Consider the following 26356-nt stretch of genomic DNA (forward strand, 5'->3'; position numbering starts at 1 on the left):
AATAATATTATAATATAATATATAATCATCTTATATATAATAATATATAATAATATAATATAATTATTATAAATATAATATAATTAATGATAATAATAATAAAAAATTATAAAAATTCTCTTAAATTTGCAAACTGAGGTAAAAAACAATAACTGGGCAAATTCAGATAGAACCTTCTCATTCCTTAAAGTCTTTTCCACTTGGAATTATAAGGTATCATCTGGCAGATAGATAGTTAATTAAAGCATTACTTTTCAAGAAATACACTCTTAAAAATAAAAAATTAGTGTTGTAACAATATGTTGAGGTTTGAGGAAGTTATTTTATTATTATTTATTTGTTTATTTTATTATTTATTTTTGCTTTCTAAAACATTTAATTCATTCATTAATAATTAATATTTTTTCTTTGTCAAATTAGACCTACAAGATTGTGCTAAATATTTTGTCCAGTGCAGCTGTCATTTTATGTAATTAATATTGTTATATTTATTGAATTATAAGCTTTATATGAATTTTTTAATTATATTTATTGAATTATATGATCATGAATTAATTTAAAATTTTGCCCTTCATGGCTTTATATCCAATTTAGAGACTTTAAAAAAAAACATACAATGAGCAAATGAGTTTAAACTTAAAAATGTATCTCTGACTATATATACACAATAAAAATATTTAAAATTTAATACATTACATTGCATTACGGTTGGGGTAAGGGGTGGGGTTGGGTGCCACGTCTCCTTTTTAAAATCGTACATTTTCATATGACTGAACTTGTATGAATTTGTACGAATTAGCCACTAAACTGACAAAACGTAAAATACTAACGTTTCCTTGTGAGATCAGGTTGAAATTTCAGATTTCTACAGTAGCAATTCTATGGTGACAACTTGTGTGACTTTGGTAATCCAATATAATTGTTTGAAAATATTGACAGAAACATTTTTAAATATTTTATAGTGCTGTTAAATACAAGCCTACTCAAAAACTTGAAAAGAATTTCACTATTTTGGTGAAAAAATTTTTTTTTTCATGGCAAGGTTGACATGTGCATGGAATTGTCCCGTTATTATTATTTAATTATTTAAATTTCATATATTTTATTACTATTATTTTCATATCATTTAAAATAATAAACATTCTTATATTTTACTAACATTTGGTGATGGAAAAGTAAAACAAATAGTTAAAGATTGAATTAAATTAATCAAATTCACCCACTTTGCCCAGAGCAATCAGCACACATTTACAGTACAAAACAAAAAGTGGTCGAGCGGCCTTATAAAGCGAAGATGTCACATCCATATTTAGACCCCAAGTGACTCCTAACACACAGCTGTTATAAAACACAAATTTGTTGGATAATCCTGCAAAGCCTTGGATGGACAGAGCAGAGCATTGCTGGTCCCGTCAGAGCTCATAAAACAAATACCAGCAGGAGTGAGACGGCAGTCCATCGTGAGGCGCAGTTATATTTAGGTAAGGACATGAAAGAGGCTGATCCCTTAACAAAATAACAGGCAGAGGCGCTAATCTCCAGCCAAGGAGTCAATATTGTTGATGCCTGGTGATGTATGAGTGAGAGGCATCAACCACTGTGGAGAAGGCAACTTTCTGTTGTGCTTTATTCTTCATATGGAGGCAGTTTTCATACCATCAGGAATATCTGTCACTCACTTTTGAGCCCTTGATAGGGTGTCAATCTATTTCATACAGTGTGTGGAGTGTGGAGATCCTCTGCGCTTCTGATCTTTTAAAGCTGCTTTCAAATTTATTGCAGAAAACTTGTTTGACTTCTAGCTTTAGATGATTGAGCACATCAAAAAGAAGCAGAAGTGGAATCATAACTTTTTTATCTATTTTTTTTTTAATTAAGTAAAATTCACATAAATTTATATTTCTATTCATTTTTTTAAAGGGTTTAACTGATTTCTGTAATTTTATCAAACAGCATATACTGTATGTTTTAGGGAGAGAAATGAAACATTAAAAATGTTTCAAAAGTATAAATTATAAAGGGTCATTTTCTTTAACTTGATAATATAAACCAGCTCAAAGTGTAACAAATTTTCTGAATAAAGTTTATGAAAATTAATAGTTTGAAAATAAAATTAATTCAAAATTACAACGAATTCAGTACATTAGCCATTCATTTTAGAAGAAACTTAAACTCCAGTGTAAATACACTCACTAGCCACTTTATTAGGTACATCTTAATGGGTTGGACAATCTATTGACTTGAGAATTGCCTTAATCCTTTGTGGCATAGTTTCAACAAGGTATTGGAAATATCTTTTGCACACCTCGGTTGTAACAAGTGGTTATATGAGCTACTGTTGACTTTCTATCAGCTTGAACCAGTCATTCTCCTCTGACTTCTGTCATCAACAAGGCATTTGGGCTCACAGAACTGCTGCTCACTGGATATTTTCTCTTTTTGGACCATTCTCTGTATATCCTAGATGGTTGTGAAAATTACTGGAATTACGGGAAAATTCCAGTAGATCAGTTTCTGAATTACTCAGACCAGCCCGTCTGGCACCAACAACCATGCAATGTTCAAAGTTACTTAAATCACCTTTCTTCCCCATTCTGATGCTCGGTTTAAACTGCAGCAGATCATCTTGATCATGTCTACATGCCTGAATACACTGAGTTGCCGCCATGTGATTGGCTCTTTAGAAATTAGCATTAATGAGCAGTTGGACAGGTGTACCAAAGTGGCCGGTGAGTGCATATAACGTATAATATATAATATTAATTATATAAGTTAACTAAAATGATTTGGTTTTAAAAGGTCATTTTAACATTTACATTTATATATATATATATATATATATATATATATATATATATATATATATATATATATATATATATATATACATACTGTATATATATACTGTATATATATATATATATATATATATATATATATATGTGTGTGTGTGTGTGTGTGTGTGTGTGTGTGTGTGTGTGTGTGTGTGTGTGTGTGTGTGTGTGTGTGTGTGTGTGAATCAAATGATTCAAATGTTTAAAATAAAATGTGTTAATCGTATTTTTTTCTTTATTTTTATTAATTAAATGAAGTAATAATGAAAGTTTTCATCTACATAGTATGTTTAAATACATGATGGGGGCTTGAAGTTGCACTGCGCAGGAATAGAGAAAGTGGAAATACACAAAGTAGGTGTATGTGTGGCGCTCTCTCTCTTTCTCTCTCTCTCTCTCTCTCTCTCTTCTCTCTCTCTCTCTCTCTCTCTCTCTTTCTTTTTGTGTGTGTGAAGAAAAATGTTGAGAAGGACATCATGAGATGTGTGTTGATTAATAGCTGAAGTGAGCAGTCATGTGTAAGGTCTTTGTTTTGACTGAAGATACACACTGGGTCATGTAATGCTCTAGATATGTTCACAGGATGGATCTCCGGCTGTAATGGATGGTGCTTGGTGGAGTGTAGAGCAGGAATAAACTCTCGCAGACTCCCTCAAACACACACCGTCAAACATTCGCAGTCACTCCAGAGTACTTTGGTCACAAAGCTGGAATTTTTAACTTCAGTACAATGCCTTAAAAATATAATACCATATTACAATTTTAGATATGGAAAAATTTCGCAGGAGCATTTATTAAAATGACAATTTTAAGTATGTCTTAATTTCTTCATTTTCCAGTGTTAGTGTAAAGTGTTAGGGATTTTTTTTAAATACTTCAGTGTGAATATGTTACAACTGTAGATACAGTCATCCCCAAGTTCCTCATTACAGCTTCTCTTTAAACCTCACCTCTGTAAACTCAAGAAAACTTTACTTTTGCTACTATAAAGCTGGCAAGGTTAAACAGTGTCGTGATTATACATGTTGTAATAGTCATGTCTGTTTGTACAAAGTCTTCAAGGATTCAAAGAGCGGCCGAGTGTTATTGAGACATCAGCAGGGTAAAAAAAGAGCAGAGTCTTCACGAGGACAGATTCAATCAAAACCAGATGCAGGCAGAATCACATACACTGGGCTGGATTAGCAGGAGGGCAGGAGGAAAAGAACAAGAAATAAGAAGGGAAAGACACACTTTATTTAGAGACCAGCTACTGAGAGAAAGAGACTGAGCGTTTAAAGGAACAGTTCACTGAAACATTTTGTCAATATTATTAACTAAGAACCAAATATGAACACTGTTAAGTTTTCTGTGTAATACAAACAAAGAAATTGAATTTCTCAAAATTTGTCAAAATGTATAGAAACTTCATGATTACTGCTGCTGGACATTTATTGTTGTTTCAAATAGTCTGAAAAAAACATTAAAGCCATACCTTTTTGACCTGAGTAAGTGGCATAAAAATCTTCAAAAACTTAATTTTATTAAATTTAAAGAAAAAATTGCAAATACAGTATGTACAAGTACTATGCCCCCTTATTAAAATTGTACAGGTTTGCTAGAAAAAATATGTCTCATACATTTATACTGAGAAAAAAAAAATGTTAAAAAATAATTATATTCATTTTACAATTTACTTTATCAGATACAACATGTTTTATATTATTACATTATGACTGTTTAATAAAAACAAAGATTTTTGATAGTAAACAAAATTTAATGATCAAATTTAATAAATGATGACAGTTATATTTAATCACAATATTTTTTTTCATATGCTTTTATGAAAACATTTAATATAAGACTTTATAAGCAAATAAAATAAACAAATTAAATTAATCAAATGACTTTTTGAATTAATTAATAATTTGAATTTACCTCAATAGATCATGTGACTGGTTAACTGGAGGACCCAGATGACCAAACGCAAATATAATTTTACATTTACACAAAACCCTTTAATGGATCTTACATTATGCAATGACAGCATTTTGGAAGCCTTAAAATATAATATTATTAGTTAACCTTGTTAGTGTGCTTGATACGGCTGCGCATACAGTTAAAGTTAGATTTATTAGCCCCTCTTTGATTTTTTTTTCTTTTTTATATAAGAAAAGAAAAAATGACACTCAAATTCGTGAGGTGCTCCATATTTTTTTTATGGCATGGTGGCTCGCTGGTTCAAGTCCCTACTGGACCAGTTGGCATTTCTGTGTGGAGTTTGCATGTTCTCCCCATGTTCACGTGGATTCCCTCTGGGTGCTCCAGTTTCCCCCACAATTCAAAGACATGGGCTATAGGTAAATTAAATAAACTAAATTGGTCATAGTATACAGTATATGAGTGTGTCTGAAGTATATGGGTGTTTCCCAGAACTACGTTGTAACTGAAAGAGCATCTGCTGCGTAAAACATGCCAGAATAGTTGGCGGTTCATTACACTGTGCTGACCCCTGATAAATAAGGGACTAAGCCGAAGGAAAATAAATGAATGAGCACTATTAAATATAATAATGTTATAGACCTAACTTTATTAGCTTTACCACCAGCATGATATGATGATTTTTTTTCCCTTGAAAGAGTTTTTTTTTTTTTTTTTTAATGTAAGTTAAATTTGAAACTTTGGACGTAAACATGGCTACTGATTGATGATCACACACTCCATTCGTCTCAAAATGCCCAATTATTAATATCACAATAAACAACGTAGAGGAGTGTGAACAGAAACGATCATCATGTCAGGCGTTGTGTATGTCTGTGGTGTGTGGGAGAGTGATGTATGTAGAGGTAAAGGAAATGTACCAGCTCTGTTCAAATACTAACAAAAGAAACCTCCATGAATCAAGCACCGAAGTCGATGGTATTTTAAAAGGGGCATCGATAATATGTGAAGAAGTTTTTTCCTCTCTACCTGATAGTGAAGACTAAATATCATCTCCTTTCTTTTTGTCCTCCTTTCATTATAGGCAACTGGTTATTCTCAAAGCAGTGCAAGTGAGAAAATACATCAAATGTGACTCCGCTGAGTTCATAGGATTATATCATTAGTTGTATACGAGAGCGTATAGAGGAGTATTTGGAGGTTCAGTATAGTGGATTAAAGTTAATAAATATATAGTGTCCATGAAGCTGCGCACTAGATATAAACATAGAGACTGTATAGTCTTGGATTTCAAACTCACGGCTGAAGAAAATCATTTTCCTTCCCAGACAAAAGAATAAAATACAGTCGTCATAATAAACGTGTCAGCCACTGCTATAAAACTGAAATGTGTGCTCATTTCTTTCACATATTCATAACAGTAAGCTATGAAAACTTACATTTCATTTACACTTACTTTAAAAGGTGATTTGTGATTTACACTAAGCATATGTCAATGTCACCTGTAATTTAACATCCTTCCAATTTTTTATGATAGTTTTTTTTTTTTTTATGAAAACGACTATTTAAATTTTACTTAAAAGCTTTCTCTAAATCGAACATGAATTTTATACATCATAAATAAAAATAATAACTAATTTTGAATGAAAAGGGTTGTTAAAATTTTACTTCAAAGATTTCTCTAAATGAAACAAATTGTATATATAATAAATTGAATTATTAGTTATTTAAATTAATAATGTTATAATTAAATATACTACAACAATTAAATTGAAGGTGAAGACATGTTAAAAAGTATTTATATTTAAAACTAACTGTTGCTCTTTATAACATACTTTAATAAAAAGTAATTTACATTTGTTATAATTATTTACCATTATTTTTACCACAAAATCAGCATTTTAAAATCTTAATAATATCACAATGTTACTGCATTTACTGTATTTTTCTTTATTTAAAATATTTATATGTAATTTCTTCATGTATTTAATTGTACTTTAAGTACAAGAATTGCAAATGACTATAAATATGAGAAATGCAACATACATTTAATATATATTAATAATTCATTATTAATAGATTAATAATTAATTTAATTTAATAATGTGTTAACTAAATATACTACATTAAATTGAAGGCAAAGAAATGACACGTTTAAGAGTATTTATATTCAAAACTAACTGTTCTTTAGACCTTAATCAAAATAATTTAAATAATAAAATTATTGCATTATTTTATAAGTCATAAGTGTTTTTGACCACATAAATCTGCATTTTAAAACTCTAAAAGTAACACAATATTACTGTATTTACTGTGTTTTTAATTTTCCTATTAAAAATTATGTATATATATATATATATATATATATATATATATATATATATATATATATATATATATATATATATATATATATATATATATATATATATATATATATATATATATATATATTATTTGCAAATTTAATAACACTTTGCAATAATTGCCAATGAATATAAATAAGAGAAATAGAACATACATTTAATATTAAACATATTAAATTAACAATTAATTTAATTTAATGATGTGGTAATGAAATAAACTGTACTACAACAATTAAAGGTAAAAACATGAACTGCTGTTCTTTAGATTGTAATCAAAACAACTGAAATATCAAAAGTATTTTGATATTAAAATAATTAATCATAAGAAGTGTTTTTTAACCTCACAAATTTGCAATTTAACATTCTAATAACATCACAATATTACGGCCTTTACTGTACTTTTAATTAGACTTTTTTTTTACTATTCATATATAATTTCTTCACGCATTTAATCATGCTTTACATGAAATAATTGACAATGACTACAAATATGAGAAATGGAACATAAATTTAATATGGATTAAATTAATAATAAATTTTATTTAGTAATGTGTTAACTAAATATACTACAACAATTCAATTAAAGGCAAAGACATGACACGTTAAAGAGTATTTATATTTAAAACGAACTGTTCTTCTTTAGACCTTACTCAAATACCTTTAGCAAACACCTTACACTTAATTTAAATAAAATTATTGTATCATTTTTAAAATCATAAGTGTTTTTGACCACATAAATTTGCATTTTAAAACTAATAATATCACACTATTACTGTATTTACTGTATTTTAGTTTGACACTTTTAATTATTGATAAATAGTTTCTTCACACATTTAATTACGCTTTACTTGACAATAATTGCCAATGACTATAAATAAGAGAGAGCAAAACTTTATAGCCCAAGATTTACAGAAGGTCATGACACTTTCCATTACCCTCTTCGCAAACAATAACACACATCATGCATGAGGTTTAACCCCGACTCAATGGTAGTGGCTGAAATGGCAGCACTAAAGCCCACCAAGTACACCGACAGCAGCACAAAGAAATAAAAGGCTGCCCGCAAATTCCCTGCCATGATTCTGTCAACCTTCAGTGTGACCCGTCTCACCACCCCGGGGGTCTTCATAGCAGCCACTCACTCACCAGCACAAGTGTGTGTGTGCATGTGTGTTTCCATATAATCCTGGCTAATACACCACAAGCAACGGTCAAAGCATTTTGCTGGAGTGTGTATATGTGCTCTACACCTCTACAGCTCATCAGTCACAGACGCAGACAGCAATGCCACTGCCAAAGTCGTCGCTGGCGCAAACTTGGCACAGAAATGCATGGTAATTTTATCCACTCATCAGCTTTCCCGATGCCCGAGATACATACCGCTCTCCACATACCAGTCGATGCCAATTAGAAGAGTTATGCCGGATAAGAGAAAAAAGCAATCCCTGGGGGTGTAAGGAGGGATTTCTATGCTTGAATGTGCAGAATATAGAGGAGCACAATAGATGGGCTTTTTTCTGCAGCACTCCCCCAAACACACTGAAATGACTGATCAAGTGTCAGTCAGAAAGTTAAACAGAGGGGATGTGTGTATGTTGGCGTCTGTGTTGGCTGGGGCCCGAATGTCTGAGAAAGACAGTACAGAGAAAATCCTTCTATTCTGAATTGGGTTTTTAAAGGGATAGTTCACGCAGAAATCTATCTATTGACTATTTGCTCACGCTCAAGTGGTTTCAAATCATTTTGAGTTTCTTTCTTCTGTTGAACACTGAAGAAGTTATTTTGGAGAAAACTGAAAACCTGTAACCATCGACTTCTGAGTGCGAGTGCAACTGAATGCAATTGTTTAACGTAAAAAAAAATACTGATAGATGAATGTTTATTTTGCATGCAAATATTTTACATTACCAAAAAAAGTATCATAATTAATTTGCAACAAATAATACTTAAATAATTACCAAAAAAATAATTTACAACAAAATTGCACTAGTTCATAAGTCTAGTATACAAAAATAAGTTTTAAAAAATGTGTGTAAATGTCTACTGAAAACACAGTAACTGGAGACTTGATCTGATTGGATCATCTGCATCAATGACTTGTTTACTGTAGACTCACTCTGACCGGATCATTTGAATCTTAACTTGTTTATTGGAGACTCACTCTGACTGGATCATTTAAAACGTGACTTGTTTTACTGGAGACTTGATCTGACTGGATCATTTGAATCGTGACATGTTTAGTGATGACTCACTCTGACTCCATTTTACTGGATTATTTGAATCAGCGACTTGTTTACTGGAAACTCGCTCTTACTGGATCATTTGAATCTGTGACTTGTTTACTGAAGACTCATTTTTATTAGATTATTTGAATGTGTGACTGGTTTACTGAAGACTCGCTCTGACTGGATCTTTTGAATCAGGGACTTGTTTACTGAAGACTCACTCTGATTGGGTCATTTGAATTTGAAACATGTTTAATGGAGCATGTATCTGGATCAGTCGAATTCATGAAGGAATATTTCAGTGTGATTGTAAACCAATTTATTTTAGGTTAATTAAAAATAATTAGGGCGATGCAGTGGTGCAGTAGGTGCTGTTGCCTCACAGCAAGAAGGTCGCTGGTTCGAGCCTCGGCTGGGTCAGTTGACGTTTGTGAGTTCTTCCTGCGTTCGCGTGGGTTTCCTTCGGGTGCTCCGGTTTCCCCCACAGTCCAAAGACATGCGGTATAGGTGTATTGGGTAGGGTAAATTGTCCGTAGTGTATGAGTGTGTGTGTGACTGAGTGAGTGGATGTTTCCCAGAGATGGGTTGTGGCTGGAAGGGCATCCACCTGGTAAAAAGGTGCTGGATAAGTTGGCGGTTCATTCCGCTGTGACGATCTCGAATTAATAAAGGGTCTAAGCCGAAAAGAAAATAATTGAATAAATAAATAAAAATAATTAGCTAATTTCTGAATCAGGTAATATACAGTATATTTCATCTTCAATTTAATTCATTCATTCATTAACCTTTCTATTTCAGAGGTAGCCACAGTGGAATGAACCGCCAACTTATCCAGCATATGTTTTTTTGCAGCGGATTACCTTCCAGCCACAATCCAGTACTGGTACACATCCGTACACTCTCATTCACACCCATACACTACAGCCAATTTTGTTCATTGAATTCACCTTCTTTGGACTGTGGGGAAAGCGGAGCACCTGGAGGATTTGAATCAGTGACCTTCTTGCTGTAAGGTGACAGTGCTAAACTTTAAGCTCCCATGCCACCCCAATTTAGTTCAATTTAATTCAATTCAATTCAATTCAATTCAATTCAATTCAGTTCAATTCACTTTAATTTAATTCAAAGTTTACTTGTAAAATGCTTTTCAAAACAATTATCTTCTAATACTATTTTAGGTCCGTCAGAATTACCTAAATGATTTACATTTGCTAAATGACAGAATAAAGATAAATTTTTTTTGAGAATTTTTTTATTAATTTCCAGACAGTCAAAAGTTTACATACATTTCCTTGGTATTTTTTTAGCTTTGCTTTTAAACTATATAACTGGTCAAATGTTTGGGATAACCTTCCACAGGTCTATCTCACAATAGTTTGAAGGGATTTTGGCCCATTCCTCCTAATAGAATTTGTGTAACTGAGTCAGATTTGTCAGCTGTTTTGCTCTAATAAGCTTTTTCAACTCTGCCCACAAATTTTCTAAAGGATTGAGATCAGGGTTTTGTGATGGCCACTCCAAAACATTCTGTTGTTCTGAAAGCACATTTTAACTAATTTGGCAGTATGCTTAGGGTCATGGTCTGTTTGGAGGACCCATTTGTGGCCAAGTTTTAATTTCCTAGCTGATGTCTTGAGATGTTGTTTCAGTATTTCTACAACTGTTCTTTCTTCATGATGCCATCTATGCTGTAAAGTGGATCAGTCCCTCCTGCAGCAAAACAGCCCACAACATGATGCTGCCGCCCCCATACTTCACTGGATGGTGTTTCTAGGCTTGTAACTTTTCCCATTTGTCCTCCAAATGTAACACTGGTCATTATGGCAAAACCGTTCAATCTTAGTTCAACAGAATATGTCTCCAAAAGTCTTTTTCCCAGTGTAATTTAGCAAATTGTAATCTGGCTTTTTTTGTTGATTCTGGCTTGTTGATTTTCCTATGTTGTCACACATAGAAGCAGTGTGTTTGAGGTTTTCCTTAAATACTATTCTAAAGTTGTGCCTCAAAATAACTTAAATGTTGTCAATTAGTCAATTAAAAACTTCCAAAACCTTTACACCATTATCCGAGCTTTTTCAGAGGTATACCTTACTGTATGTAAACTTAACTTTTTAAGAAAATTTATAACAATTTCTCAAAAAAAATCTCTCTCGTTATACAGGTGCATTTTACTCAGACAAAACAGACAAACTATTTAGCAAAAATACAGTTTTTAATGCATGTTAAAGGTGACCTATTATGCTAAAATCACATTTATAAGGGGTTTAAACACAGCTGTGTGGCAACTGTCTGTGAATATAACCAGCTTCTAATAGTAAAAATATATACAATTAATTTTTTTATAATCACACTTGATAAAAACAGTCTGCAGAAACACTTTGATTGACACTCTCCCTTTGTACATGTCATCAGAGGGGGGTAAAGCCCCACCTATTAGTGATGATATCTGTCCCTCATTAGCACAGGGCGTTAGTCTTGTTTTTTTAAATCTTCCACTATGCTGACACACAGGCATTTGTAGCTCTGACCTCTTTTTTGAAAAGTGTATTTTGAGCTAAAACTTAACATATAAATTCTAGAGACATCAGAGACTAATTTACATCTTGTAAAAAGGGGCATAATACTATAGGTCCCTTTAAACAAATAAATGTAGCATAACAAGCAAATAGGAGACATCTTCCTAAAAACTCTATTTGGAGTATACTGTATAGACATATAGACTAGATTGTACTTTGGAAATGATTATGCAAGTCAGCACGTCGAGATCAAATGATTACATACAGTGTTTCAATGCTCCATTGCAAACGTGTGATGTGATGACATATATATCTGCGGTGGCTTGTGCCCTGTGGAAACACAGAGATCCCGGAGCTCAACATCTGACCACACGTATTCATACCCTTAGTCACAAAACATAATGGATTTTCCTTTCCATGACACACCTTACCTAAAGAAATATATTATTTCAGATGTTCATCAATGTGTCTTTTTTAAACAGTGGGAGTGGAGTGACATGCTTTGGTGGAGAAAAAAACCTATAAATAACATCCTAAATGATTTTAAATCAAGTCTCCTCCGTTAGCAATTCCACATCTTCCCAGACACTAACTCTGAGAGGAGCTTACCTTCCTCCCGACTTCTCAGGAAATTGCCACAGAGTTTCTAAAAAGCAGTCTTTCTGTCGTGTTGCTTTAAGGTTTAATCCTCTCTAACACACAAACACTGATTTTTCTTTGTATCGCCCTCAACACCCGCTGGGTAGTCTTAACAACATCAGACACCTCACAAAGCCAAGCATGTGTGTGACCTGTCCATTTCTGTCTGACTAAAGAGCGCTTTTATTAATCTCACTCAGTCGGCGCATTGCTTTTGTGTGTGGGGGTCACCTGCCCTGACCGCAGGAGACACACACACACAGATGCCTGACACAATGCTAATCCACTCTCTGGTCTGACTTCCACATTGGCCGGAGTCAAGAGGGCAGATTTCCAGCATGACAGCTCTAATTGGCTTCCTTAAGGCCACCGACGGAGGCATCCATTGGCTAGCATTGGCATGGGGCAGGAGGAGCTTGTGAATTTTGTGGGTGAAACGAAGGATTATAGGATGAAAAATGGCCCAAGAGCTGAAGCCTAGAGAACGGCGATGAGCTTCGCAGCTGATTGAGTATACACAGAGATTTCGAGCATCTAGCTCAGAGAATTAGTTTTGGTCTGTAGCCTTTTGGATTTTAGAGTTTATTGACGTCAATGGAGTGGGCTTTTTTGGACGCAGTAGTTAGTTGCTTTCTCACAGTGGTAATGGAGCGATGCATCTCCAGTGACACCCAAAGCCAAGACAATTCCATATATGAGATCTGGGACTTTTCCATCGGTGAAGAGAGCTCAACCTATACACTTAATTTGCCGTAATCTCATATTGTTAATGTCATATAGAAACTTTATGTCAAAAAACCTACAGCTCTAGATGAGATAATAATAAAAGTGCTTTATGCTTTGGTAAAAGTGTTAGTGATGTTACATTTGTCAGGCACGAAGTATCCTATTTTGCTAATTTAAAATTTCTTCATATGTTTCTGTGTTGCATGTAATTAGTTACAAAGTGACTAACGTAACACACTCAAAAAATTACTTTTGCTGTTTGTTGAAATTACTCATTTAAAATGTGTTGAAAAAAACAACCCAAGCTCATTGTGAAAACGTAGTCCCGTAGACGTTTCTGGAGACAGCAGAATACGTCCCGGGAGGTACGTACGGCTGCGTTTATTTTTTTTTTAAGCGAACGCTGCGGGGCGGTGTGACACCGTTCCCTTTCGCGCTTGCCTGCCGGCCGGCCGACCACTTACCTCCTTTTGGAGGGCTTTGCCGCTGCAACCCGTTTGTCCACTCAGCTCACTGTGTACGTTGGCAGGCTCGAGATGCAGAGAGGAGTTGACCACGGTGACCGGTTTCGAGTCCGAGGAAAAGCGGTTCAAGCAATCAGGTAAGACAAAAACAGAATCCCAAAAATTAAGTCAACGAGTTTCGTAACAGGGTGAGAACGCGGTGAAATCCCAAAACGCATTAGAAAAAAAAAATCAGGGCTTTTCTTTTTTTGGACGGCTTTTGTAAACTGTCGCTCGGGTTTAAGGAAGCGAGCGGGCGGGCGGGTCGATTGGTAAAATTGGTTGGGTTCAGGGAAGGAGGAGGGCGGGTCGGCCGATTGGCCAGTCGCGCAGTCAGTCATCCAGTCAGTTGGACAGCGGCCTCTGGTGGGTTCACACGAGAATAGCGCAGGCGCGAACTGCACTCGCGAGAGGCATCTGAGATGCGAAAAAGCGCACAACAACAGCCACTCGCGGATTCGCAAAAACAAAAACTGCAGCCGTACGTACCTGCCGGGACGTATTCCGCGGTCTCCAGAAACGTCCGCGGGACTACGTTTCCACAATGAGCCCGGGTTGAAAAAAAACAACTTTTTTTCTTTTCAATCCACTTGAATATTGTAAAAACAATGTAGTCAACTTAATTGAATTGTGTTGTGAAAACATTAAGAAGTTGTGTGAAAGCCTTTTTTACAGTGTAGATTAGTTTTCTGAAATCTGATTAAAGTGACTTATAATGTCCTTGCTTTAAATACTGTACATGAATTCAACAATTCAGACTTAGAAAAATCGAACAAATCAAATCAGCCAAGCAGATAAATTATATTATTTTGTTATACTATATATTATAACGAAAGAAGGTTACACTCATTAAGTTGATGAATTCAAACAAACAATTGAATAATAAATTGATCACAATATACAGAAAGTTTAAAATATTGTGTCATTATCTTGAAACATTTCCTTTTTTGATACACATGTTTCACTTCTTTGAAGTATTTCTTTTTTTAATAAAGCTAAAGGCCCAGTTTTTACTCCAATTTATAGAATTAAAAGTCTTTCTATCATCTTTGGATTTACAAGGATTTTGGGTAGTCTAGAGTATTTATTTATTATAAGTGAAAGTAATCATAAAAGTAATTTAAATACATTTTTATTAATTAGTAATTAATTATAGTAACTTACCCAACACTGGTCCTATAATAGGTGTATATATATCTAAAAACAACACTTTCTCCTTATATATATATTTAACATAAAACATAAGATTTATTAAAGGTTTTACTTAATTTGTTATGCATTTTGAGATCTTATAAGTGTGTAATACTGTAGATGTGACTACACGTGTGAGCATTTACACACTCAAAAATTACTTTTACTGCTTGTTCAAGCTTTTCATTTAAAATGAGTTGAAACAATACAAATTGTAAGGTATTTATGGTATAATTCAATTATTTTATGTGCAATCCACTTAAATTTGTAAAAACAATTAAGTTAACTTAATCAATTTGTGTTGTGACAACATGAAGGATTTGTGTAGGACCTATTTGTTACAGTGTATTTAAATATTTTGTATGTAATATAAAATAACTGTAAAAAAGAACATAAGTTAATGATTCTAATGTTACTATTTAAGTTACACAAGCTGTTTTACATCAGTCTATTGTAATTTAAATTAAAGTGATTTATTAATAAAGTGGTAATTTAACCCAAATTGAATATTCAAGGCATTGTAATTTTTTTACAGTATCTATGAGTAAATATCAGTAATATCATACTATTGCATGTAAGCTTTATATGTTTGTGTGAATAGTTAATATGCAGTTAAAATCAGAATTATTTAACCACCTTTTGAATTTTTTTATTTTTATTTATTTATTTATTTATTTATTCATTTATTTATTTATTTATATATATTTTTTGAATGCCAACCTATTGACTTCACTGTAACGTGAGTTTAAAATCTGGAAGACTCTTTTGGTCTTGGCAGACTAAACAGAACGTTTGTAAGTGGTACGAGTGATGGCTGTAAAGTTATAAGGATGAAGGATAGAGGAATGTTTGTGCTGCTGCTGCTCTTTTTCTTTCTCTCTCTAGTACTGATAAGAAGGGCCACATTCCAAGGTTTGACCCCACCTAAGACTGTCCAGCACTGGGATATCAATGGAAAACACACACACACACACACACACACACACACACACACACACACACACACACACACACACACACACACACACACACACACACACACACACACACACACACACACACACACACACACACACACACACACTTTGACACGACCACTAACACACTAATCACAGAGACACAGATAAGAGCAGTTTTCTCTGTATTTGGTTACTCTCTATTAGTTACCTGATGTTGACTAATACAATCTTAAAGTTATGACTTATTTTAAAATTTAAATTAATTGTTTAAAAAATCATTTTTAAATTTTTTAATTAATTTAATTAAATTGTAATTAATTTTATGATTATAATAAATATCTGAATATAATTTTTCTAATTATTGTCATTAAATATAAATTGCTAAATAATATTTAAAACATTAATTTAACAGAGAAATCATTGTAATAACTATGCTTTGGTGCCTAAGATGTTATATTAGTATCAGTATTCAAATATTATTGATAAAAATTAACTTTAAATCATTTTTAGTAAATTAAAAAATACAGTTCATTTGAAATATACATATTTACTATTTAAAGTCACTTTTTGAATAATTTAATGCATCCTTGCTAAATAATGTCATTATTTCTGTCAAAACTATCAATCAGTTATTCAGTAAAATCCTTAGGAAATAAAAACTTTTAAACAGTACTTTTTTTATCTCATTAAACACTATTTTAGATTAATCTGAGATTAGCCCTAATACAATAATAAACCATTTTCAAGATGCCTTTTTAACTTTTAAATAAATAAATCTCTGATGGAAAGAGTACTGAAAAATCCAACACAATCTCACGGCAATTCGTAACTTTTTCATTTAGTGGCTAATTTGTATGAATTTGTGCGATTTAATTCGTACAATTTAGTACGATTTGCTTATCCCCCAATGACGGTTGGGGTTAGGGGTGGGGTCAGGTGCCACGCCTCCTTTTTAAAATCGTACCATTTCGTACTGAACTCGTAAGAATTCGTACGAATTAGCCACTAAACTGGCAAAACGTAAAATACTTACGTTTTCTCGTGAGATCAGGCTGGAAAAATCATACTCAAGAGTAGTGAATAGTGAGTACACTGTAAAAACTGATGCATTTACATGTAATTTGTGGATGTGTGTAAACATAACATTCTGTAGTGAATTTAGATATTGACCAGCAGGGACACAACATCATAAGACGTTAATATTAGAATAGATTTAAGTTGTGATGTCAGGTGACCAAAATTCACCTATTCAGATGTCAAGCCAGCATCTAATGACAATGTTATTTTGATGTCCAATAACATCAAATCTCGTTGCAGTCTAAACAGTCTCTGGGTCATTGTGTGTGATGACTTTTGGACATCTTCTTGGACACTTTCAATGCTTCCAAAGAGTTGCTGCAATTATAAATCACCCAGGTGTTGAGGTAGTCCATTATGATGCGATTTAGTGATTTGATTGGACAGGAAACACAGAACTGATTTTTCTAATCCCCATAGACAGGAAAAAATAAAGTAGTGACTGCAGGTTGAAGGAAAATAGTGGAGTAAAAGTATCCACACAGTGCTAAAAATGTACTCAAGGGAAAGTAAAAGTACAAATTTTTAAATCTACTTAGTGAATTGCAATTCTTGAGAAAAACTAATCAATAACAGTAGTTTGAGTATTAGTCATTTGTTTACACTTAACTTAATTAATATATTCACATAAAAATAATGCATGAATTAGAATGAACATAGCATTAGAAATAATGGTGTCCACTTTAAAGGCTTTGTCTTGGGTATTTGCTGGGTGTGAGAAGTGTTGTGTTGGGCTTCTCCATGTGTGGACAGACGCTGATAAGGCTACAGATGTACTGTCTCACCTCTGCTAACTGGACAGGGTCTAAACTGTTAACCGGCTGACCGATGACATCGTTATCATCCACGACAAGCTTCCTGTCAGGTCTGAGTGTGACTGAACCAAACTGACAGATTCCAGGTTTGTTTTCCAAATATGCCATCAGGATGACAGCTAACACACAAACACACACACACACATGCACACGCACACACAAACAAATTCAAATACATACCATCTTATTTGTTAATTTAAGCAACTATAAGTAATCAACATACTGCATAAGTAAAGCATCCACTTATTGCTACGGTATCTTTGCAGGTCTTTTGTTAACTGTATAAATCAAAGTTATCTACTTCAGGATGGAAACATACCACATGGAGCCCTGTGGGTCATTTATCTGTCTGTTTCTCTGAAGTCATTCAAGAGTCGCTTACTATTTAGTGCACCAATACCATCCATTCTACCTAGTCTGCTCACGTTCTATTGGTTAGTTTGCATAAACACTTGCTCTCTTCACTTTAAATCCCACCCACTCTAGAGAGACCACAAACAGAGATGGGTTAGAAGTGTTGAACTATTTTATTATTTCTGTATAAGCACTAAACAAAGGTTAAGGGATGACAGGAGATGCTCTTTATGACAGCAGTATAATTATTTAAACTGTAAAAGTCCTATTAAATAACTGCAACAGAGTGAAATTATTAATTGGATTTTGGATCAGGGTCAAATGTTTGATCATGCAGATGAAGGTAAAATTATTAGCCCTCCTGTGATTTTTTTTTTTTCTTTTCAAATATTTCCCATTTGATGTATAACAGAGCAAGCAATTTTTCACAATATTTCCTATAATATTTTTTCTTCTGGAGATAGACTTATTTTTTTTTTTCTGCTATAATTTTTTTGAAAACAATTTAAAGATCAATATTAATAGCTCTCTAAAGCAGAGATGCCCGCCATTTAATTAAAGATGTGGGGTGGGGGGAAGGCTTAAATTGAACCTTTAAAATAAATGGTAAATTCAAGAGTCTACATTTAGCTAATGATTGATTAAAAAGCGTGTTTGGCATGCTGTCCCAGGAGAGAGCCCTGAGCACATAAGATCCTCGTTGCTGCAGCACGAGAGGGGAGTTTGAGCTCAGGTAGGTTTCGAGAACTCCTCTGCTTGTTAATAGTTAATGCAAATTATGAAGAACTATGGGGAGAAATATTGCTGATTAAGTTTTTGTCAAGCAAAGGGAAGGATTAGGGGTGGAGGGGGGGATTCTTCAAGCCAAAGATGGCTAAGGTAAGTCACTTTGGTTACTTATAGCGATTTAGGAATCATCTGATTGGTGAATCATGCATTAGTTAATGCTGGACCAGCCGCAGTCAATAATAAGCATTTGCTCCTCTCGAACTTAGTTTATAAATAAACTTCACTTAAATTGATTTTGTTTTAACGTACATGCAAGGTGCAGCTCTGCATGCTTTGCTACAATCAAAGTCAAAGTCAACATGTTAAGATGGAGAAATCAAGACGATGGCACTGCACAGACAAGAAAAGTTCAAAAAAACTGGCAAGATGATTTTTTTATTTATCGAAATCAATTGCAAGGCAGTACGTATATTTTAAAAGAGTACAATATCCCACGTAAATACATAACAAAACACTATGCTGTTTTTTTTTTCTTTCAAAATACATGGCTAAGGCTTGAAAACAGAAGGCTGGCGAACTGCTAGAATATATATCCTTTAAATTATTATTAAATAAATAAGGGGACCCTGTGGCAACTTTATTAAAATTTCCTTTTGGTACACAATGCAAAATTTACTTTCGGCCCACAACCCTCAGTCATATTTTTGGCCCTTCATAGGAAAAACTTTGGCTATTCCTGTTCTATAGCAATAATTTTTTTTTTTCGATTGTCCACGGAACAAACCACTGTTATACAATGACCTGCTTAATTCTACTAACGTGCCTACAGTATTGAACTTAATTAACCTAGTTAAGCCTTTAAATGTCACTTTAAGCTGAATATTAATATCTTAAAAAAGTCTTGGAAAAAATGTCTTTCTGTTAAACAGAAATTAGGGGAAAAAATATACAGGAGAGCCAATAAATCAGGAGGGCCAATAAATCAGGAGGGCTAATAATTCTGGAGGGCTAATAATTCTGATTCATTCTTAGTCTCTTTATTCATCAGGAATCTCCACAGTGGAATGAACCGCCAACTTATCTAGCATGTTTAACACAGCGGATGCACTTCCAGCTGCAACCCATTACTGTGAAACACCATACACACTCATTCACACTCATTACTGGGAAACACCATACACACTCATTCATACCCGTACACTATAGCCAATTTAGCTAATCCAATTCACCTATATAATTTTTTTCTCTTCCGTTTCACATTATCCTTCAGAAATAATTTTAGTATGCTTATATGATGCTAAACAAACGACAATGTTGAAAACTTTGGTGTTGCATAATATTTTTTGTGGAAATGCATTTTACATGGTTCTTTGGTGAATAATAAAACTTTATAATAAAGCTCAATCAGTTAATACTAATTAACTATATTATACTATATTTTGATAGACCACTTTATAGGTGTAGTAGTACAAGAACTATAAATAAATAAATAAATAAATAAATAAATAAATAAATAAATCCAAATTAATATGCATTAAGCACTGGATAAAGCAAGAGTAAGTATACAGTAGTACGGTGTGTTAAGCAAGCTGCCATTGACCTGGAGGAGGCCTGAATCTGAGCTGTGGCAAAGATAAGATTAGACAGAGCTAATCCAAAGTTCACACCAGACAAAGTGTGTCTTAGGCTGTAAGTGCAGGAGGTGCTTAATGGGATTTTGTACATAATGCTATAAGGCCAGCCGCTGATATCAAGTTCATTTGATAGACACGCTTTACATTAGCAATATATTGTTGAAGTGGAACATGTCAAATAATTTGTTGTTAAACATACAACATTAAACATTCAGTAATTAATTAATAACAATAATATGACAACAACCATTGTTTACTAATAAATATATTTCAATAAATACACCCCTGATTAAGACTCATTAGCTTTATGATGAATAATATGGGAATTTCTGATTAATTTTATCTATTTTTTTTGAGACCTTCTTTCATGTCATTCACAAACGTGAAACAAAAAGTGAATATATGTGCATCTATTGTTGCTCAGTTGTATGAGTCTACTCATGACGTATCATAATTATTTTTCTTTCACAACATTAAGTTACAACAGGTCACTTTTTCTGTGCAATAAGCAGGAAACAATGGTCTTAGGTCAGTCCCTAGTGGTCAGGTGTGATTTTTACAGCTGACCAGTAACTGCAATGATACAGATTATATTATATTTTAGAAATATACAAAATATTTCTTAAGCATTCCTTGATGCTAATATAAACATTAACAACTGATTTGTTTATTCTTATTAAGAAGTGTTTAACAAACTAGCAATTAACCTTTTTATTAATAATGTAGACAAGGATCAATAAATACTGTAACAAATTCATTGCATTTTGGTTATATAATGGTTTGTAAGTCATTATAACTTAACAAATCTTACTGGATATTGTAAATGTTAGCAATTAAATATGAATTATCATTAAAAAATAAATAAAATAAACACTGTTATTTAATACAATTGTAACAAAACTTTTTTTTACAAACTATACTGCTCAAAAATTTTAGTTATTCTGTATTTTTAAAATGATAATCATACATTATTGTAACTTACTGATATGAAAAATGGTTAAACAGTTATCAAAAGATATCAGAGTTATCAATATTATGGATCAGAAGTTTGGACACACTGTTAACATTTGGTTAAAATGTTTTCTATAATATATATTTTCTATAAAATATTTTTGTTTTCTTTTTCCTCTGTTGGGTTAATAAATAGAGAAATCACAAGAGAACAAGTAAGAAGTAGTCTTATAAGAAATGACAGCATGCTGCTTTCCTCACTCCAGGACCCCCTCTTGTGGTCACTGTTTGCAAGAACACCAAAGTAAAATACCTGAATGTATTAATACATAAAACACTTCTAATGAGTCCTCAAAGAAAGATCCCATCAACAGAATTAAAAACAGATCAAATTCCTGTCTATTTCTCAGCATCCAAAAAATGAATCGACGTCACCTCACACCTCGTTCCATAATCATATAAGTGACAATCCTGTTAGGACATACTCTTCCAGGACAGCCCACCACACTAAGATGGAGATAAACACTTTGCTCATGTTTATTTAAACACTTGGCGGTGTTTGCTAAAGGCAAAAATAGTGAAGGGGAAAAAAGCAAATATCCTTTTCCCCCAGACTCTCTCGCTCCTCCCAGTAGAAATGTGTGCCAGAGTCTTGGTAAATATCCCATCCAAGCATTCTTGTACCAATAGCCTCTTTTCTCTCTCCCTGTGGCTTTTCACTATGTGGTCCCAGTGCAGTTTATTTGATGCTGCAAGTGACAGACTCAACCCCACAGAGGCCATACAAAGCCATTCACAAACTCTCAACAGGACAATTCATATCTGCAAAAAAAAAGAAGAAAAAAAAAAACACATACACACACACACCAACAGTTTACAGAAAGTAAAGTGGCACTTGTCATTCACAAGGGTGTGGTGCACAATCCAAAACTGCACCAACCAGCTTTATGTGGACGGCAAAAAAGTGGCAAAAGAACATTTTCAGGTGTTTCAGAGCAGAATTCATAAATCTGAGCCATAAATTAAATACAAAACAAGGGTGCATGTCTGCCATATGTCTACACTCCACAGAAAAGCTGTTGTTTTAAAAATTTGTGTGAAATATGGACTCATATGCAGGTTAAAAATGTATTTAAAAATGTTGTTTGGGTTTGTCCATATTCTACTCAAATATGGGTTGAAACAACACAACCTTTGTTAGTGTACACAAAGTGAATTTATCAGTATGAAAGAACAAATCATTTGCATTTTTATGCACTGTAAAAAATATTGTGCCAACACAAATCAATTAACTTAATTTACCAATTTAAGTGGATTAAATATAAAAATAATTAAGTTTCCCCCCTACAAATGTAAGTATTGTGTTGCTTTAACTCATTTTAAATAAGTAGTCTGAGCAAACCGCATTTTTGAGTGTGTGAACCAAAGCCCTGAATGACCACTGTCCAGAAACAGATTTGGAGATAATAACTGATCATATTTTAAAGGCAAAATCCAGGCGTATTGAAGAGGTGAAGCACTCTTTTATTTATTTATTTGTTGAGTTATGGCACATCTTGGGGCCATCAATCACAATGTGCTGCTAGCTCTAGAACTAAACGCAGAGATTTCCGCAGACTTGGTATGTAGACTTGGGCCTGCTATTAGAGTCACAACCTGTGATGTAAATCTGTTTAATAAAGTCAAAAGCAAAGAAAAAAAGAGCAAAACCTCAGGTGATGCTCTCATTGAAGGGAAAAGTTCATAGATGCAATATTTCAAAATGTAACAAAGTATAAAAGAAAAGTTTTAAAAAATGTAAGATTTTTCATTTTTGAAAACATTTACTTAATCAATAACTTTAGGAAATATGTTCTGCTATGTGAACGATAAAGTTTTAATAAGGTTTCATTAAAGCTTTGAAAATACTTTATAGCATTTATTAATATTAGTAACGTTGTAATATGAGCAAAACAATGTAATATATATTGCTAGTCTGTCAGTTAAAGCTTAAAGCAGAATGAACCACCAGTTAAAGGTAATAATTAAAGGTAATAATTAATGCATTAAATATAAAATTTATGTCTTTCCAAATAATCTAAAAGCAAAATTAAGTATACTGAAAAAAGCTATAATGTTAAACATCTGCGTTTTTTTTTTTTTTTTTTTTTTGCATAGATAAATATTTTGAGCACAACTGAGATAATATGGTGTCATAACTATTTGATTTTCATGTGCCTTTTAGAAGACGGAAAAAACAATAAATGCTAAATAAGTCGTGGCAACTCATGATAATTAAATAATTGACTCAGTTAAACACAACATTAGTTCAATAATTAGAGAATTAAGGGAGCATCAGAAATACTGTATACCTTTAAATCCATTTATAATAAACAAACTCATAACTGATAAGTTCAAAAATCTTCTATAAAACAAAAATAACTAGACCTCATATTTTATACAAATGACAACAAACAGAAGTAGGACACAATTTAATTTCTTAAAGATCAAGTTTTCTCATTTTAGACAAAATAAGTTGTTCACTTATTATTATTATTATTATTATTTTCCCCGCTTCTTCTTTTCATTTTCTTCTCTTACACATCTCCTCATGTATAAGTATCTGCGGATGGCAAAGCCCTCCTGCTTGTTTTTCAACGATTAGCTGTTCATCAGAATTACCAGCTCAAATCCAGCAGTTTCACTTCCCGCATTAAAGGGGATGAATATTGATCTGCTAAAGAGGATTTATTTATTTTCATGCTCTATCCAAAGATCAACTGCTACCAGCTTTCGGGGGATCTGCGCGGCTCTTGCGCGGTAAAGCTACTGCACACATGACTTTGGACTTGACATTTGGGTGCTGGAAGGAAACCAAACAGTAAATTCACTGCAATAATCCCAGATAAATGGACTGATCACTGCAGAAGCTTAGATAGTTAAGTGGCCTACACTTAAGTCCAGAGACGATGAGAAAAGACTCGATGGATGGGGAGGAAACGAGCGTGATTCGGGAAGCTGCGCAACGGATGCTGTGCTTTAATCAAATACGACAAGTTCGAATCAGCCGGTGCTTTACTGACACCTGTCCGTTAAGCTGGAACAATATCCCGTATATGACTTTTAAGAATCATTTTAAAGAGCAATATGCAATTAAACACAGTAGAGATCCAAATAAGCCTTCTTGACAAAACAGAACATTTTAGACAATTAATACAGTTTTATCCAAAGAAATATTCTATCTATCTATCTATCTATCTATCTATCTATCTATCTATCTATCTATCTATCTATCTATCTATCTATCTATCTATCTATCTATCATTTAAAATGTGCAAATTCACAGCGCATCACATTTGTTACTCTGGTCGCAAATGTGAGGCGGCAATTACGCGGTATTTTCTGTGCTACTCTTGTTGAGTTTTCCCAATAAATTATGATGTTCTGGAGGTTTTCGGTCCGATGTCTCCCCAAGCAATTAAACTAGCATGTTTGTCCAGCAGAGGGCACGTCATGCCTTCTGAAACGGGATGGAAGAGAAATGCGTAATTTCATCTCAGTATAATCAAACATCAGCCCATTTGACTGTCTGTAACGACAGTTATCATAGCAAGCTTCAGGAACAACTGTAATATTATTAAGAGTAGGCCTATATCCAGAGTTAAATCTAATGTTATACCGTGGAGGATAACACAAGGCATATACATTGATATAATTGTGTGTGTGTGTGTGTGTGTGTGTGTGTGTGTGTGTGTACATTTTACTCGTGAATAGTAGAGCGTTTTCAAAAATAAATTGGCTGACGCACATTTTAATATTCGCTAATCGCACACGGTAATAAAGATGATAATTACACACTATTTAACATTTGAGTGAAATAAAACAACGGACTATTTGTTTACATTTAATTTACAGAAAAAACATTCGGATACCTTATTTGTATTCGTATGTTATTGTTTACATAACTTCGATAAAAATTGTGAATTCATGTTTTTTTTTAAACAAAGTATGTTTATATTTTTGTTTTGCTCTGCAAACTAATAAAAATGTTGTCAATTACTACAAAATGACAGATGGTTACAATCATGGAAATAAATATATCAAGTTTATATCCATTTTTATACATTTTAACTTCACTAATAATAATAATAATAATAATAATAATAATAATAATAATAATAATAATATTCCTTAATGTATAATTGTGTAATATTTTGCCCAATCTGTTCTAAATATGTCTATTTTAATTAAAACATTTAAAATATATATTTTTTAAGCATTAACATTTTGTGTTAACATTTTACTCAAACGTAACTTTTTTCAAGTGGTCTCCTATTTTTTAAATTTCTATACATTTATTTTAATATATGGACAATTTTATTTCTAACAATTTTATTTTAAACCACACTGAACTAAACTAAGCTGAACTTACTCTAAAAACTGGACTGACAGAGTTATAATTTACTATAATCTTCTATGCTAAGCTGTTTGACACAATACATTGTAAACACGGTATAGAAATTAGGATCATTTTTCATTGATATTTTAATTAGTTCTTATTAGAAAAAACTATTTTATGTTATTATTATGCAATATATTAGACAATCAAAAAAATAAATAAATAAAACATAAATGTATTAATAGGACAAAATTTGTTTTATACAGTCTGGAAATTTCCACAAACAAAACATATACATTCACAGAACCTTAACTGGATTTCTGGGAATATATATTTTGAGAAATGAATTTTTTTCATCTGAAAACATCTTGGCTCACTCTCCCACAATAAATCTTAATATTGTGTGCCATTGCATTCTGTTTGAAAGCCAGAAATGTGTCAGTGGCTTGTTTTGGAGTATAAGCTGACCTGGAAAAGGCTTTGGCTATTCCCTATTTGCGTCTCCCCGTGGATCAGCAAAAGCTACCAATTTGAACAAA

This window comes from Danio rerio, chromosome 14, assembly GCF_052040795.2.
Source record: "Danio rerio strain M-AB ecotype USA chromosome 14, GRCz13ab, whole genome shotgun sequence".
NCBI lineage: Eukaryota > Metazoa > Chordata > Actinopteri > Cypriniformes > Danionidae > Danio > Danio rerio.